The sequence below is a fragment of the Loxodonta africana genome, chromosome 19, assembly GCF_030014295.1.
Source record: "Loxodonta africana isolate mLoxAfr1 chromosome 19, mLoxAfr1.hap2, whole genome shotgun sequence".
Lineage (NCBI taxonomy): Eukaryota > Metazoa > Chordata > Mammalia > Proboscidea > Elephantidae > Loxodonta > Loxodonta africana.
The window spans coordinates 72337344-72355527 of NC_087360.1; positions in this window are offsets into that span (position 1 = coordinate 72337344).

Here is an 18184-nt window from a genome sequence, read left to right on the forward strand (position 1 = left end):
GAGGATGAGTCGGCTCGATGGCAGCTGGTTTTCTGGTTTACAGACAGCACATTTGCCTGGTTACCTGTAATAGAGAATCTCATCTGACTCCTGGTAGAGGAGACATTTCTCTTCAGTGCTTAGATGAAATTTTGTCACCTGACCCTATGAGTGTACACCGTTTCCAAATCATTTAAACATTTGCCAGTGATTTTAAAGGAATGCCATCAGTTATCTGAGCAAAGAACCCCATTCATGTAAGGTTTTGCCCTTTGGGTTTTCCCAAATTTAGATCAGCTTTAAATCACTCTTCTAGATCTTGGGAATGGCTTAGGGGTGCTTTCTTTTTGACGTGCTTCCAATGTTATGTTTTTACAGCAGGAATTCAGTTTTATAAAATAATTTCTCAAAGTCCCTACGGTATAAAGACTCCAGGGACCTCATGAATCACCTGGATGTCCCTGACAGCTGCAGTTGGCGGAGTTCAGTCCTCTGTGGTATCGCTCCCATTCCTGGCAAGAAAGGTCTGTGAAAGTGAGCTAACCCCTGAGCAAATTATTTCCTCAGCCCTAATAAAGACATGTCAGGGATCTGCCAGAAAGAATCCGGTTTCAGGAGCAACTTTTCTTTTAAAGTGCCAGGGTAATCGCTTCTGCCCAAACACCTGAGGATCACATTGCAGGAAGTAAGAACAGGACAGCCCAGCATCTTGGTGGACAACCTCCTTCCCCTACCCCCATCTTCCAAACAAATAGCTTTCTGGGGGAGGGATGTCTAGATCAAAAAGCTGCTTGTCACCCAGTGGGCCTCCCAGAGGGGAACATGTTTGCTTTGGCTGAGAATGACATTATTCTCTTTCCGGAGCTGGAGTCAGGGGCTGGCTGTGGTGGACTCTCAGGCTGCAGCAGGGTGGGTTGGTGGTTGCCATGCTTTTCGTCCAGCTCCCATCATCCAGAAAGGTCAGAGGAAGTGCAGACAATAACAGCCATCGTTCCAATGGCTCCAGTGAAGAGCTCCCAAAATGTACAGTTCTACTGGGCAAGGCCTAGAGGTCATAAAACCTCTTCTTGGGCTTCTATCTAAGCTGGTAGTATCCAGCTCTGATGCTAAAATTACTTTTTTTTTTTTTAAATAACACATACCCGTTGCTGTCCAGTTGGTTCCGACTCGTAGTGACCCTGTAGGACAGAGTAGAATTGCCTCATTGGGTTTCTAAGGAGCAGCTAGTGGATTCGAACTGCTGACTTTTTGGTTAGCAGCCGAGTTCTTAACCACTGCGCCACCAAGGCTTCAACAATATAACACATAAGAGGTAGAAATATGTAAATCTTCCTCAAGAATTGGGTCTACATTAGAACGTAAATGAAACCTGTGACCTGTCAGTGTCCTGTGGTCAGATGTCCTGTTTTCTCTCTTCCAATCACTGAGCTATAAGGCAATTACTGTTTGATGTCCTGAGCCACCAAGCAATTTCCTCAGCCTTTTGCTTTTTTAATTGATAAAAATATGTAACATTACTCAGCTCCTAAGAGCTACGATAATCTCAGAAAATTTCCCTAAATCTCTTTTATACCCAAGTAAGACTCTCACTGTCTTAGGGGTCTCTAGAGAAATAGGACCAGTGAGATAGATAGACAGACAGACAGACAGATATCAGGAGCAGCTGGTAGATTCAAACTGCTGACTTTTTGATTGGCAGCTGTAGCTGTTAACCAATATGCCACCAGGGCTTCATATCAATATAATGAGATGTTTACTTGGAGAGCAATTTACTGATTTACTTCAAGGAATTGGCTCATGCAGTTGTGGGGGACTGGCCAGCCCAAGATTTACAGGGGTGAGGCAACAGGCTGGAGATTCCCACAGCTGTATCCCAAAACCCATAGGTCAGGTGATGTGAAGATGAAGACTGAGGGAATTTTGGCAAAATGTCTGTTGATTGCCTGGGAGCAGAACACACCCTAAGAGAACTTCCTTTTTGCTCTTAAGGCCTCCAACTGATTGGTTGAGGCCTACCCACATCATGGAGGGCAATCTGCTTTGCTTAAGGCCTTATATGCGATTGATTTAATCGCATATAAGTACTAGCTAGACTAGTGTTTGACCAAACAGTGGGGTCATAGCCTAGCCAAGTTGACACATAAAATTTACCACCATAGTCACACTTGCTCCCTCAGTTGTGAACAGCCTGCCTCGCATTCTTAGTAAGGAGCAGGGTAGTTATATGGGAAAAATCCAAAGTCGTGGCCATGTTCTGTAACTTTTGTACCTGAGAATGGAAAGAAGCAAGAATGAGGTTATCGATTTAGGGTCGGGATAGCCAGGAAATGATTGCCAACTAAGTTAGTATTGAGCCAGGTCTTGAAAAAAGTTGTGGTCATTTCCTTTGAAAGTTCTAAGTGCTGTAATTCGCATAATCCTCACAAAATTGTATAGTACTTAAAATTTGCACACACAGTTCTCTTCTCAAATACGTCTTCTTTAATCGATATTTTTGGGTAACTCTTCTCCACAAGTTTTGTTCAAATTTTTCAAGGAAAAAGACTTTATTCTCTACATCCTTGACATCCCCCAAGTGTGACCCACAGGAAGGCAGCATCAGTGTCACCTGAGAGATCATTAGACATGCAGACTCTCAGCTCGAATCCAGGGCCCGCTCAATCAGAATCTGCATTTTAACAAGTTCCCCAAGTGATCCCTAAGCACTGCTGTACAGGCTGTGCCTGGATTACGAACAAGATCTGTTCCCAACTCTGTCTTTAAGTGAGTTTGTAGGTAAGTTGGAACAGGTATATATGGTTCTTATTTAGCATCAGTTAGTCAAATACACATTTTACTAACTGACTATATATACCATGTATATTAGTATATAGCATATATTTTACATTTCTGTGCATATATAAAACACTTCCAAAGTGCACAATGTTTTCACGAGCATCACAAAGTAGTACGTGCATTCGTTATTATGAACCATTGTCTGTATTACTCCAATTTTTAATCTAATAGGCTTTATGGCTTTCAGTTCTTATGTAACAAGTTGTCTGTAAGTTTTTTTGTAACCCGGGGACTGCCTGTATATCTTTTACATCTCTAGGTCACTAATCTTTAAGCATAGTACTCAATTATTACGTATAACTCTCAATTTAGGCATTCAGTATAATTATATAGACGCCTGTGTTTTTTAACAGTTTTACTGAGACATAATTCACATACCAAACGCTTCACTCGTTTAAAGTGTACAACTCAGTGGCTTCTAGCACATACACAGAATCTTGCATCCCTCGCCACAATCAATTTTAGAACATTTTTATTACCCCAAAAAGAAACCTCTCACCCCTTAGCTGTCATCTCCCAAATCCCCCTACCTCCCAGCCCCAGGCAAGCCCTAATCTACCTTCTGCGTCTTCAGGTGGGCCTAGTTCATCCCCACCTCACTCCCAAGTAACTACCAATCTGCTTTCTGTCTGTACTGCACATTAATGGGTATTTTTCTAGAATTTGTTATATATGGAATCACAGAAGATGTACTCTTTTATGTCTGGCTCATTTCATTCACATTCATTATTTTGAGTTTAATCTGTGCTATTATATATGTCAGTAATTTACTCCTTTTCATTGTTGAGTAGTATTATTCCATTGTATGGATATCACCTCTTGATGTATACTTATTTCCAGTTTGGGGCTGTCATGGATTGATTTGTCTCCCCCCTAAAAATATGTGTCAACTTGGTTTTTTTTTTTTTGGTTAGGCCATGATTCCCAGTATTGTGTGGTTGTCCTCCATTTTGTGATCGTAATTTTATGTTAAGAGGATTAGGGCGGGATTATACCACCACCCTAACTCAGGTCACGGTCTTGATCTAAGGTAAAGGGAGTTTCCCTGGGGTATGGCCTGCACCACCTTTTATCTCTCAAGGGATAAAAATGAAGGGAAGCAAGCAGCAAGTTGGGGACCTCATACCACCAAGAAAGCAGCACCAGGAGCAGAGTGGGTCTTTTGAACACAGGGTCCCCGCACCTGAGAAGCTCCTCGACCAGGGGAAGATTGAGGACAAAGAGCTTCCTCCAGAGCCAACAGATAGAGAAAGCCTTCCCTGGAGCTGACGCCTTGAATTTGGACTTGTAACCTACTAGTCTGTGAGAAAATTAATTTCTCTTTGTTAAAGCCAACCACTTGTGGTAGCTCTGTTATGGCAGCACTAGATGACCAAGACAGGGGCTATGATAATAAAACTGCTGAGAACATTTATGTAAAAGTCTTTGTACAAACGTATGCTTTCTTTTCTCTTGGACACGTGTCTAAAAGTAGAATGGCTGGATCATAGGGTAGGTGTTTGTTTAACTTTCTAAGAACCTGCCACACCGTTTTCCAAAGTGGTTGTACCGTGATACATTCCCATCACAGTATATGAGTGTTTCAGTTCTACATCACTTAGCATGGCCAGTCTTTTTAATTTTAGCCATTCTAATGTGTATTATAACAAAATACGGAAATTATCAAACAATATCATTAATGTCACACCCAAGCAAAATTTTGCTAAAGATAATTCAAAAGCAGTTGCAGCAGTACATGAACAGGGAACTGACAGAAATTCATGCTGGATTTAGAAGGGGACATGGAATGAGGGATATCATTGCTGATGTCAGATGGATCTTGGCTAAAAGTAGAGATAATCAGAAAGATGTTTACCTGTGTTTTACTGACTATGCAAAGGCATTCCACTGTGTGGATCATAACAAATTATGGATAACACTATGAAGAATGGGAATTCCAGAACACTTAATTGGCTCATGTGGAACCTTTACATAGATTGTCATGGATTGAATTGTTTCCCCCAAAATGTCTGTCAACTTGGCTAGGTCATGATCCCCAGTATTGCATGACTTTCTACCATTTTGTTATCGGACGTGATTTCCCTATGTATTATAAACCTTATCACTATGATTTAATGAGATGGATTGGTGGCAGTTACACTGATGAGATCTACAAGATTAGGTAGTGTCTTACACCAATCTCTTTTGAGGTATAAAAGAGAGGAGCAATCAGAGAGACATGGGGACCTCATACCACCAAGAAAGCATTGCCAGGAACAGAGCATGTCCTCTGGACCTAAGGTTCCTGCGCTAAGATGCTCCCAGACCAAAGGAAGACTGTTGACAAGGACCTTCCTCCAGACCCAACAGAGAGAGAAAGTCTTCCCCTGGAGTTGGCGCCCTGAATTTGGACTTCTAGCTTACTGGACTGGGAGAGAATAAACCTCTCTTTGTTAAAGCCATCCACTTGGGGTATTTCTGTTATAGCAGCACTGGATAACTAAGACACAGATCAAAAGGCAGTCATTCGAACAGAACAAGGGGATACTTTGTGGTTTAAAATCAGTAAAGATGTGTGTCAGGGTTGTGTCCTTTCATCATACTTATTCAATCTGTATGCTGAGCAAATGATCCAAAAACCTGGACTATAAGGAGAAGAAAGCTGCATCAGGATTGGAGGAAGACTCATTAACAACCTGCGATACGCAGATGATACAATCTTTTTTGCTGAAAGGGAAGAGGACTTGAAGCACTTACTGATGAAGATCAAAGACTACAGCCTTCAGTATGGATTACATCTTAATATACAGATAACAAAAATCTGCACAACTGGACCAATAAGCAACATCATAATAAACAGATAAAATGTTGAAGTTGTCAAGGATTTCATTTTACTTGTACCCAAGTCAATGCCCATGGAAGCAACAGTCAAGAAATCAAATGATGTGTTGCATTGGGCAAATCTGCTGCAAAAGACCTCTTTAAAGTGTGAAGAAGCAAAGATGTCACTTTGAGGATTTTTTTTGAGGACTAACGTGCACCTGACCCAAGCCATGGTATTTTCAATCACCTCATATGCATGCAAAAGCTGAACAATGAACAAGGAAGACCCAAGAAGAAGCGATGCCTTTGAACTATGGTGTTGGTGAAGAATATTTAATATACTTCTACATATTCTAGAATAATGAACAAGTCTGTCTTGTAAGAAGTTCAGCCAGAGTGCTCCTTGGAATGGAGGATGGGGAGACTTCATCTCATATACTTTGGACACGTTATTAGGAGGGACCAGTCCCTGGAGAAGCGCATCATACTTGGTAAAGTAAAGGGTCAGCAAAAAAGAGGAAGATCTTCAATAAGATGCATTGACACAGTGGCTGCAACAATGGGCTCAAACATAGCAATCATTGTGAGGATAGCGCAGGACTGGGCAGTGTTTCATTCTGTTGTGCACGGGGTCTCTGTGAGTCGGAACTGACTCGAGGGCACTTAACAACAACAATATGTGTATAGTAGGATCTCATTGTGGTTTTAATTTGCATTTCTCTAACAACTAACGATGCTGAGCACCTTTTCATGTGTTTGCGCGCCATCCATGTATCTTTTTTGGTGAAGCGTGAGTTCAAATCATTTCCCCATTTCTTTATTGAGGATTATTTGTTTTCTTATTGTTGAGTTTTGATAGTTTTTTATATATTCTGGATACAAATCCTTTATCAGATACACAATGTGTAAATATTTTTTTTCCCAGTCATCTGTAGATTGCTTTTTTATTTTCTTAACTGTATCTTTCTAACAAGAGGAGTTTTTAATTTTGGTCAAGTCCAATTTCTCAATGTTTTCTTTCATAGATTCTGCTTTTGGTATTGTATTTAAGAAATCTTTGCATATCCTAAGCCACAAAAACTTATTCCTATGTTTTCTTCTAGATACAATTTAGGTAGTATTAAAAACAAAAAAAACTGTTCTTTTCAGTGTTGTTTTGGGCGTTCTAGGTCCTTTGTTTTTTCATATGAATTTTAGTATCTGCTTGCCAATTTCTAACAAAAAGCACACCAAAAAACCTACCAGGATTTTAAGATTGCATTGAATCTATAGATTAAATTGGGGAGAATTGACATTTTAACACTATTGAATGTTTTGACCCATGACATGTTATATCTCTCCATTTATTTAGGTCTTTTTAAAATTTCAGCAAGTTTTGTAGTTTTCAGGCCTTGTACATCTTCTGACAGATTTATCCCTAAATATTGTATGTGTTTTGACGTCATTGTAAATGATGTTTTTGAAGATTTCAATTTTCAGTTATTCATTGCTATAATAGAGAAATGCAACTGATGTTTGTATGTTCTTGTTTTGTCTTGTAATGTTGCTAAGCTCACTCATTAATTCTAGTAGATTTTGTTAGTTTTTTTTTGTTAGTATTCCATCTTATTTTCTGCAGAAATTGTCATGCCATCTTAGAATAAAGACAGTTATAATTTTTTTGTTGTTGTTTTAGTCTTCTTGGCTTTATTTCTTTTTCTTGCTTTATTGTGCTGGCTGGAACCTACAGTACAACGTCTAACAGGAGTGGTAACAGCACATATTCTTTCCTTGTTCCTGATCATGAGTTGGAATGGACTTAACAGCCATGGGTTTGGTTTTTCTTTTGTTTTTGCTCTTGATCTTATGGAAAAGGTATTCAGCCTTTCACTTTTAAGTACGATGTTACAGTAGAATTTTTGTAGATCAAGTGAGTGAGTTCCCTGCTATTCCTAATTTGAGGGTTGTTAACAAGAATGGATGTTGAATTTTATCATATGCTTTTTCTGTGTTTATTGAGATGACCATATGGTTTTTCCTTTTTAGTTTGTTAATATGACAAATTACATTAATTAATTTTCAATGTTAAACTAACTTTACAATCCTGAGTTAAAAGCCATTCAGCCAGGATCTATTATTATTTTTACATATCGTTGGGTTTGATTTACTAAAATATTTAAATTAATTTTTGCATCTATGTTCATGAGAAATATTGGTTAGCAGTTTCATCTTCTTGTAATGGATTTTTCTCTTTTCGATATCACTGTAGTGTTGGCCTCAAAGAAGCATCTGAAAGGCAGTCCCTCCTCAATTTTCTAGAACTGTTTCCATAGAACTGGTGTTACTTCTTCCTTAAATGTTTAATAGAATTCACCAGCGAAGCCACCTGAGCTTAGAATTGTCTTTGTGGGGGAAGTTTTTGACTACAAATCCAAATTCTTTAATAGTTACAGAGATATTGAGTGAACTTTGGAAATTTTTGTCTTTCAAGGAATTGTTTATTTTATCTAGATTGTGGAATTTATTGGCATAAAATTGTTTATAGTATTTTCTTATTACACATCTACGGAATCTGTAGTGACATTTCCTCTCTCATTCCTAACCTAGTAATTTGTGTCTTTTCTCCTGATCAATCCGATTATAGTGTATAAATTTTATATTTGTTCTTAAAAACCAGTTTCGGGTTTCGCTGATTTTTCTCTGTCATTTTTGTTTCTTTGATTTCTGTTTCTTTGATTTCCGCTGTGATTTTTATTATGGCCTTCCTTCCGCTTGACTTGGGTTTAATTTGTTCTTCTTTTTCCATTCACTGGTGAGTGAAAGACTGCTGTAACTCAGTCATTGTAATAGATAACTTTGCATACATTTGTGTCTGTCTTTATGAATTTTCTGTTCCTTTCCTTTGTTTATTTTCCTATTAGGCTTTGTATCTTTTTTATTCAGCATTAAATTCCATTAATAGTTTCTTACTGGTTTTGTGTAGCAACCCTCTCTTTGTTATGTATGTTGCAAATATTTTATCATAGTTCATACTATTCTTTCAACTTTGTTTCATGAAATATGTGAAGAATTTAGTGTTTCGCCTATTGTACATTTAAGTTGTTTTTATTCTTGCTGTTGTAATATCTTACAATGAACATCTTCTTACATACATTATTGTGGGCATTTCTGATAATTCCCTTGGGAGAGAATCTTGGAGGCGATATGAACATTTTATGTATCTTGTTTGGTATTGCAAAGAGCTTTTTCAAGATTCTGCACTCCTTTCCCCGCCTGGCAGAACTTTCGTATTCTTGGACATGACATCTTACAATCCTTCTTCTTTTTCCTCAGAGTTCTGTACAGAAAGACCTTGTGCACCATCCTTCACTTGGGGCAGAAGGTAACGTGTGTGGAGAAGGGTCTTTGGCGTGGTCTTGATATTACCATTGACCTCCATTGTGGTCCTGTCCTCCTCCCCACATCTGCCAGGGATAAAGCCTCCACTGTGTGAGGTAGAGAGGAGTTGGTAAGGCAGACAGCCAAGAAATGCAGACTGTGATGAAAATGGGAAGGCATTGTTATGAGTGTTCAGGGCTGACTTCCAGACCATGAACTCGTTTTTTGCCAAAATACAGGAATGACTTGGAGTTCCTTAAAGCTTGATTAAAACCGCAGCTTTTATGTATCCTTCTCTAAAGCACCACCTCTCCATTTTTAGCCACTTATGAATTTGCTTATTTCTTATAGTCAGTCCATCTAAAACGTTTTTTGGAAAAAATAAGCCCATGGGTTAGATTAGAAGATAATCACTAATGTCTTTTCCAGCCTTATAGTTCTCGGAACGCTATTTCCCTTGAAAAATAAAATGACTACTGCTTCTATTCTTCTAGCAGTTAAGATTTCTGCCCTTTCACAGATGTCAGAGAATTTTATCGTTAATGCAATCTCATCATCTTACCTTGAAACTTAGCTTGGGAATTCAGGAGTTTATTTTTCCTATCAAGCTCCAACCCACTATGACTCTTCTGTCTGGCAGTATGTTGAGGACTGTCTTCTTAGCACACTAGCTCACCCCACCTATAAAGCAACCGGACATGGTGACTATTCTTAAACACTTGCCAATCCCAGCTGAGGACCGTGCACAAAGGATGAGGCCTTCCCAGCCTGCCTGGCTCCATCACTGAAGTGACTCCAGCCAGGCTGAGGTGGAACACTGCCCCTTTGTTTTGACCAGAGCACTCCAGGAGGTTGATGGTCCTATGGTGGCATCTAAGTAGGCAGGCCTTCCTGTGCTTTGGGGCCCGGGGGTGGGACAGGATGAAGAGCTAATGATATGATATGGCCATTCTGCTTAATTTAGGGTTAAGGTTACTTAACTATATGAACGATTACCATCCTCTAAAGGCACCATCAGCAATCAAGGTCACTAACGAAGAGCCTCTACAGAGACTGGAGGGACTTCCAAGACTATGGCCCCTGGACACCCTGTTAACTCAGAACTAAAGCCACTCCTGAACTCAAAGGTTAGACAGGCCTATAAAACAGACAATAACACACATGAGGGACGTGCTTCTTTAGTTCAACCAAGTATAGGAGACCACATGGGCAACACTTGCCTGAAAGTAAAGATGTGAAGGCAGAAAGGGAGAGGAAAACTGGCCAAACAGATACGGGGAACCCAGGGTGAAAATGGAAAGAGTGCTGACACATTGCAATGATTGCAACCAATGTCACAAAACAATTTGTGTATAAAATTTTTGAAAGAAAAACTAATTTGCACTGTAAAAAAAAAAACATTTGAAGCCCCCCCCACCCCCCAAAAAAGAAGAGCCTTGATCTTGTTCTCTTTCTCACCACTATTCCTCTGAAATATTTGTCTATAGTCTTTGTGTTTACTTAAAGCATTTATCCAAGACGTCAAGGTTTTCTCAAGATGACCAAACGGCTTGCTTTACAAATTCAAGAGAGACTTTCTTGAATCTTAACACTCTTTTCTCCTAATAACTAGTCCCTCTACACTACACTGGGTCATTCTTCCTTTCTCTTCTCTTACATTCGTTGTCTTTCTCTCTCACCCTCTTTGGCTTTCTCTTGATTCCTGCCTTCCATCACTGGGGGGATATCTCCACTTGTTAAAATGCTGCCCTGAGACTTTCCTGTCCACAGAAGTTTCCCCACTGACCTGTCCACCCTGTCTGGGTGGCCAGCCTTCGTGCATTTCTTATCTGAATCTGTTTAGCATCCTAGGCAGAGCCTTTAAACAGGAAATCCTAACCCGGCTGTTAAAACCTGGAGACGAATCTCTTCACCACACCTGGGTCTTCCTCATTCAGTTATCAGGTCACCCCCAGTCCCATTTTGCCAGTGAGTTTTTTACTATAAAGCGACCACTGTCTAAGTGCTTATGTCCCTTCTTTATCTTTGAGGAGATACCATGAGCCCCTTTTAAAATAAGAAGGAAGCCGGAGGACATCAATCAGGAGCCCTGGTGGTGCAGTGGTTAAAGCAATCAACTGCTATCCGAAAGGTCGGCATTTCAAAACCACCAGAGGTTCCTCAGGAGAAAGATGTGGCAGTCTGCTTCTGGAGATATTTAGAGCCTTGGAAACTCTATGGGAGTCGCTATGAGTCAGAATTGACCCCAAAGCAGTGGGTTTTTTTTTTTTTTTTTTTTTTGCGGATACAGGGGGGTGGGGTGCAGACCACACCAGGTGACATTGTCAGACGGGGTGACACCAAAATGACTCTAAAATTTTTGTGCAGTGTTTCAGCAGAAATTTTTTTTTTTTAAATACCCCTGTAATTACAACAATTTTTTTTCCGCGTCCCCATAAACACTTGCTCACCTGTATCACTACACCCACAAGGCTGAAACTGTATGCTAATTTACTTTTTGAACTTCCTAATGCCCTCCGGTCAGAGCTGTCATTACAATGACCTTCAAATCGTGTTTTCATCTGCACTTGCTACAAGCACACACTGCTATTTTCATTGTTGCTGGGGTTTCCATAGTCACTGATCTTGTCAAATTTTCTCGTGTTTTGCCTACAATATGGTGGTGATTAGCATGGGGGGTGACACCATGAGATACCTCACTGGGTGACACCAACCCTACTGCCCTCACTGTCTAAGTGACAATGACAGTGTTACACAGTGACCCAGAGCCCAAATAAAGGCCTAAGTTTGCAGCTTTCCTGCTCAAAGTTTCGTCCAAATCAGCTGACCTCATTATGTCCTCTGAACAAACCTAACCTGTTGCTGTCACATCATTTCCAACTCCTAGCGACTGTATAGGACAGGGTAGAACTGCCCATAGAGTTTCCAAGGCTATAACCTTCACAGAGGTAGATTCTACATGTTTCTTTCATGGAGAGGCTGGTGGGTTCACCTTCTGGTTAGCAGCTGAGAGCTTAACCACTGCACCATCAGGGCTCCTTCTGAACAAACCTCTTGGAGGGCTCTGTTTTCATATTTGTACTGGAATTTTCACGTGAATCCAGGAACATGGAGAAGAGACACCTCTGAACCCACTCTTCTCCTCTGACCATCTTTTGGCTTCCCAGCCCGGTGAAGCGGAGTGTCCTTCAGAAGCCTGTTTTCACTACACAGGAGCCTATGGCTGAGAACATGTCCCTGTGAGTGAGGGCGTGTCTGGCTGCTCTGCAGACATCTCCCCTCCACATAGAAGAGCCAAGGTCTGAAAAGGTGTTACTTGCTCAGTTCCTGGGAAAATTTCCTGCTCTCGGAAAGTGGAGCCCTGGTGGTGCAGTGGTTAAGATCTTGGATGCAAACCAAAAGGTCTGCAGTTCAAATCCACCAGCCATTCCTTGGAAACCCTGCGGGGCAGTTCTACCCTGTCCCATAAGGTGGTTATGAATCAGAGCTGACTTGACGGCACCTAATAACGACAACTTAGAAAGTAGGTATGAGAGGAAAGGCAGCAATCTTGAACCAGCTCCCTGAGCGCCCTTGCAGATGGGGCGGCGGCCAGGACTGACTGCTGAGGTCAGCCTGGTGGAATGCTTCTAGGTAGCGCTCCCCTCCCTGTCAAGGTCAGATGAGTCAGAGGGCAGAAAGAAGCCTGGTGGAGACGTCAGCAAAACCCCACAGGATGGGGGAACATAGAGGAAAGCCAAATTGGCCTTCCACCCCCACAGAGAACCTGTGAGTCACTCTTCTGGGCTCTAGGGCATAGGGCAAGACTCCCGGTACACATTTACATCCATGAGTTCGCCATATCTTTTCTCTTCGCACCAAGGTAATCATCTTGTTGCCCCATGGAATGAGTGTTCTCCTTCCAGGCTCCTTGGGAACTAGTAGGAGGAAGCTCCTTGCCTGTCTACCAGCAGTCTCCGTCAGGAACTGAGAGTCCGGGCCAGCTGAGGTGGCGTCCTACCCCTGGTGTGCAGTAGACGATCAGCAAACATTGACTCACCGAGAGCAGAGATGGGGGGACTGCATGTGTACCACTTCCCACAGGCCTCCCCCTCCAATCTTAACCAGGAGTCATATTTTCTGCACAGAACGGCTTGGAACTCAGGAAAATCTGCTGACTCAGAAGTGGCACTGTGAGGCTCAATCCTCCCAGAGATGAGACTCTGGCAGCTGGAAGAAGACTGCGGTGGCTGAGGTGGTGGAACACAGCCTGTGACCAAAAAAAACAAAAAAAAATTCCACAGAGATGCCACAAGCCTTACTGAGGGGAAGCATCACCATGATTTGTGTCCCCAGGCCAGGGTGAAGCTGGGTGGGACCGAAACCTGGAACTGGCGCAGCAAGGAGGCTGCTGGAAGCAGACAGCTTGGCCACCAGGCTCTGCAGGGCCCTAAAAGTCACTGTTATGGACAGAGCAGGAATCCCTGAGTGGCACAAATGGTTAAAGTGCTTGGTTGCTAATCAAAAGGTTAGAGGTTCAAGTCCACCCAGAGGCGCCACAGAAGAAAGGTCTGGCAATCTACTTCCCAAAAATTAGTCATTGAAAACTCTATGGAGAATAATTCTACTTGGACATACATGGAGTCTCCATGAGTCAGAGCTGACTCGACGGCACCTAGTGGAGGAGGCGGAGGACATGGTGGTGGTGGCGGTGGAGGTGGTGGAGGCGGAGGTGGTGGTAGAGGTGGTGGAGGAAGTGGTGGTGGTGGTGGTGGTGGAGGCGGAGGTGGTGGCGGAGGCGGTGGTGGCGGCGGAGGCGGTGGCGGTGGCGGAGGCGGAGGCGGAGGTGGTGGAGGTGGTGGAGGAAGTGGTGGTGATGGTAGAGGAAGTGGGGATGGTGCTGGTGGAGGTGCTTCCCATGTTCGGGACCTGCCACGCTCTCAGCGTTCATGGGCTGGAAGGGGTGAATGAAGAGCCATGAACTTGCCTCAGCCCTGATCGAGCCACAGCGGTCAGGTGTAGGAGCCCAGAACTTTCCTCACAATCCACCCCGCCCCCCGCTGTTCCCTCTTACTTTTCACACTCTACATCGTGTTATACACGGAGATACGTCACTGAGGAGTTCACAGTCTGGGTAAAGAAGGAAACCCACATCACCGTGAGGATGCAAGGAAAGAGGAAAGAAGGGTGGGAGCAAAGAGCAGGGACTTTTTTATCCTGTCGGGAAGAAAAGGGAGGAGGAAAGGAGAGTTAAGTGCACAGCATGAGCTGGGTCTTGAAAGGTGGACTAGACTTTCCCTAAGACAGAAGCACTGCTCATTCCAGAAAGAAGGACCAAAGGACCAAAGGCCCAGGACCTGAAATGCGTGATGCTTCAGAGAACAGCAGAGGTAACACGGTGAGCTCGGGGCAGGGCTGGGATTCCCTGGCTCTCCCTCCATCGGGACTGTGAAGGGCTCAGGAGCCCTGAATGTGGAGGAAGCAGTAGGGAGCATTGGAAACTTTCCCCTCAGCTCCCTCCTCCTCTCCTCTCCTGTCCAGGATAATTTATTTATACTTTCTTCCAGTCAGGCACTCAACTGCTAATTGAAAAGTTGGTGGTTCGAACCTACCCAGCATCTCCATGGGTCTGGTTCTGTAAAGATTACAGCCAAGAAAACCCTATGGGGCAGTTCTACTCTGTCCCATGGGGTCACTGAGAGTCAGAAACGACTAGCCCCAACAACCATCTCCCGTGTATCTTGCCTCGCTTCCAGCTGGTCCTTGGTTTCAGCTTAAGCACCATCTACTCTCTCATTTTGCCTCAGGTGGGAAGGAAGAACTGAATGAAATTAGCAACTAAACGAATGAGACATCTGCTATGTCAGGAATTCTAGCCAAAGTGTAAAACAAAATCAGGAAGGATGTTTCAAAGGAAAACACTCACAGAGGAAATAGGGAAACAAAAAGAAAAACAAAGACACTTGGGTCACCTGTGGAAACCACTAAGTTATCTAACGAAATATGGAATATCATGAATTTGGAAAAAAAAAAAAACTAGGAAAATAATAATAGTAGCGAATACTTAAATAGCAGTCACTATATGAGCACTCTTCAAAGCATGGAACATTTATTAACTCATTTAAACCTCACAATAACCCTGTGAGTTGAATGCTATTATTATGTCCACTTTACACGTGGGGAGACTGAAGCCCAGTAAGGAAAGATTCTATGGTTATATGCAATGGGTAAGATTTACATTACCCATCCATTGCCGTTGAGTCGATCCCGACTCATAGTGACCGTATAGGACAGAGTACAACTGTCCCATAGAGTTTCCAAGGAGCGCCTGGTGAATTCGAACTGCCAACCTTTTGGTTAGCAGCTGCAGCACTTAACCCTTATGCCACCAGGGTTTCCGGTAAGAATTATAATCTGCATATATTATGGCACTTTGTGGAAATGTGCAAGTTTATAACGAATAAACTTCTGCAAGGGGTTTGGGAAAGTTCTTCCCTCATTCTGGTCCCATAGCCTGTTCTGTTGTTCTCAGCAGGGAGAGTTGCATTGTATGTGGTGTCATGCCACCTTACATCTGAAGTGTGACCAACTCTTGGACTCAACCATGTTGCTGTTGTTGTTAGGTGCTGTTGAGTAGGCTCGACTCATAGCAACTCCACGTACAGCAGAACAAAACGTTACCCAGTCCTATCTGATTCTTACAAACGCTGCTGTGTTTGAGCCCGTTGCTGCAGCCACTGTATCAATCCATCTGGTTGGGCATCTTCCTCTTTTTCAATGACCCTCTACTTTACCAAGCATGATGTCCTTCTCCGGGGACTGGTCTCTCCTGAAGCCATCCTCGCTTCTAAGGAGCATTCTGACTGTACTTCTTCCAAGACAGATTTGTTCGTTCTTCTCAGACATGACCAGGGCAAATAAGAGTTTATTTATATGAAAACCAAAGTGACTCTGGGGAAGAAAACCATACACATTCACAAAACTGACCCTAAGATGAAAGAGGGGCAGGCAGCTAAACATCTTACAAGAAAAAAGGTTCAGAGAATCAGGAGAAGAAAGGCTGCATTTCTCTTTCAAAGCTGTCTCCCAGCCCAGCACGGTGGACTCATGCCTGAATCTTATCCTGAATAGAGTATAAGTAGCGTAATAGTCTAAGTAAGAGGGAAAATAGCTATTTCACAAAACATTTGGGTACAAGTTGCACAGCTTCTGGGCCAGTTTAATGGAGCATAGCGCTAAAAGGAGCCAAGAACTCTCTCCCACTGTTCCACGGAACATTATGCACGCAGCCTACGCCCAACCCTGACGTTCCAGTATATCTGTATCTGCTGTGTGGGCCCCTGGGTATCTAGGGTGGAAGTGGCCAATGGGAAGCAATGGCACCTGGCAGGGTGGAGGAAGGTGACAGCAGCACCCAGCAGAGATTGTAGCACCCAAATGCATGGCCGTGCTCGTGAGGAGTGTGGACGGGCACCCAGTGAACACTGGTGATACCCAAAAGAGGCAGCTGCTCCCAACAGGAGCTATGGTATTAAATAAATGTTCCTACAGTACCTGAAAGTCTTAGAAGAAATACCACCAGAATGTTCCTTAGAAGCAAGGATGGCAAAACTTCTTGCTTACTCTGGACACATAGTCAGAAAACCAGTTCCTAGAAAAGGATATCAAGTTTGGTGAAGCAGAGGGTCAGCCAAAACAAGGGAAACCCTCAGTGAGATGGGTTGACGGACTCAAACATACCAATGATCATGAAGATGGCGCAGGACCAGGCAATGTTTTGTTCTGTTATATATGACGTTGCTGTGAGTTGAAGCTGATTCAGGGGCTACTAGCAACGACAATAACTTAGTACCAGGAAGCAATGATAAAAACCAAAATCCACTGCCATAGAGTTGATTCTAACTCATAGTGACCCTATAGGACAGGGTAGAACTGTTCCATAGGGTTTCCAAGGAGTGGCTGGTAGATTCAAACTCACAACCTTTTTGTTAGCAGCCGAGCTCTTAACCACCACACCACCAGGGCTCTGGAAGTCCTGACGGGGCCTGTTAATTACTGAAGCATCTAGCAGAATGATGTCCAAGAAGGGAAGAAAGAAAGAATCGTAGAGTAAACAAATTTAAGAACAAACTCCAAGGAAGCCTGGAAAGAATCTGTGGCAAGAGCCAATAAACACAAGTGGTTATTGCAAATGTAATCACAATTTTTTTTTATTTTTAGTTTCAACTAACCTTATAGAGAAATGTTCAAATCCTTTCACTTTGCCTTGGATTTCAGGCAAAATCTATGTTTTGGTAGATAAACATGCTCGTAAATAATTGCTTTCCTAAGAAGAAAGAATATATTTTAGTTTATCACAACATCAACCCAAAGGAGAGTTAAAAAAAGAAACCAAAGCCATACAGTCAGTGACAGACAGCCACCCTACAGGACAGAGTAAGAACTGCCCCACGGGGTTTCCAAGGAGCAGCTGGTGGATTCAAACTGCCAGCCTTTTGGTTAGCAGCCCAACTGCTAACCACTACACCGCCGGGGCTTCCCTAGGAGAGTGTTTAAAACCAGTGTGTTACTTTAGGAATTCATATTCATTTTCGTTTCTTTAAAATGTTGCTATAATATAATGTTGCTAAATATTGATGAATACGTTCTGTTTCCCATCCTTTGGACAATACTAGAGAGCTTCTGTGTGCAAAATCCAAGACTCCAGAATACAAAAGGAAACGTCATCATAGTTAGGTCAAACTTGGATGCTGAAATAATTTTCCCCCCTGATTTTGATTCATTGAGTCTTGGAGGCATGACTTTATCTATTCATCCATATGACACTTTGGTTTATTTAAAGAGTAATACCCTGAATAGCAAAAAATACGATAAAAATGTTTATTTAATCTCTTTAGTTTGTCTGTATACCTAGATACAGATAACTTCGTTTTAGAGGATGTGTGTGTAAATACTGTGATCAACTAACCCTCATGTAATTACCCTGGTTAGAGCTAATGAGACAAATACTACTCGACTTTTACAGCGTAAGGATTTTACCCTGTCTGGCTAGATCTCGATTCTTCCCTAAGGGCCTATTTAGTTTAGCATCAAATACAAGATTAAGAAACTCTTAAACTTTAACAGAACAGCCACTCAAGGGATTTAGAGATGATCTCTTTACACACAAGAGAATTAGCATAAATCTGACATCCCTTGCCCGGATTACCCCCGTTTATACATATAATAAATC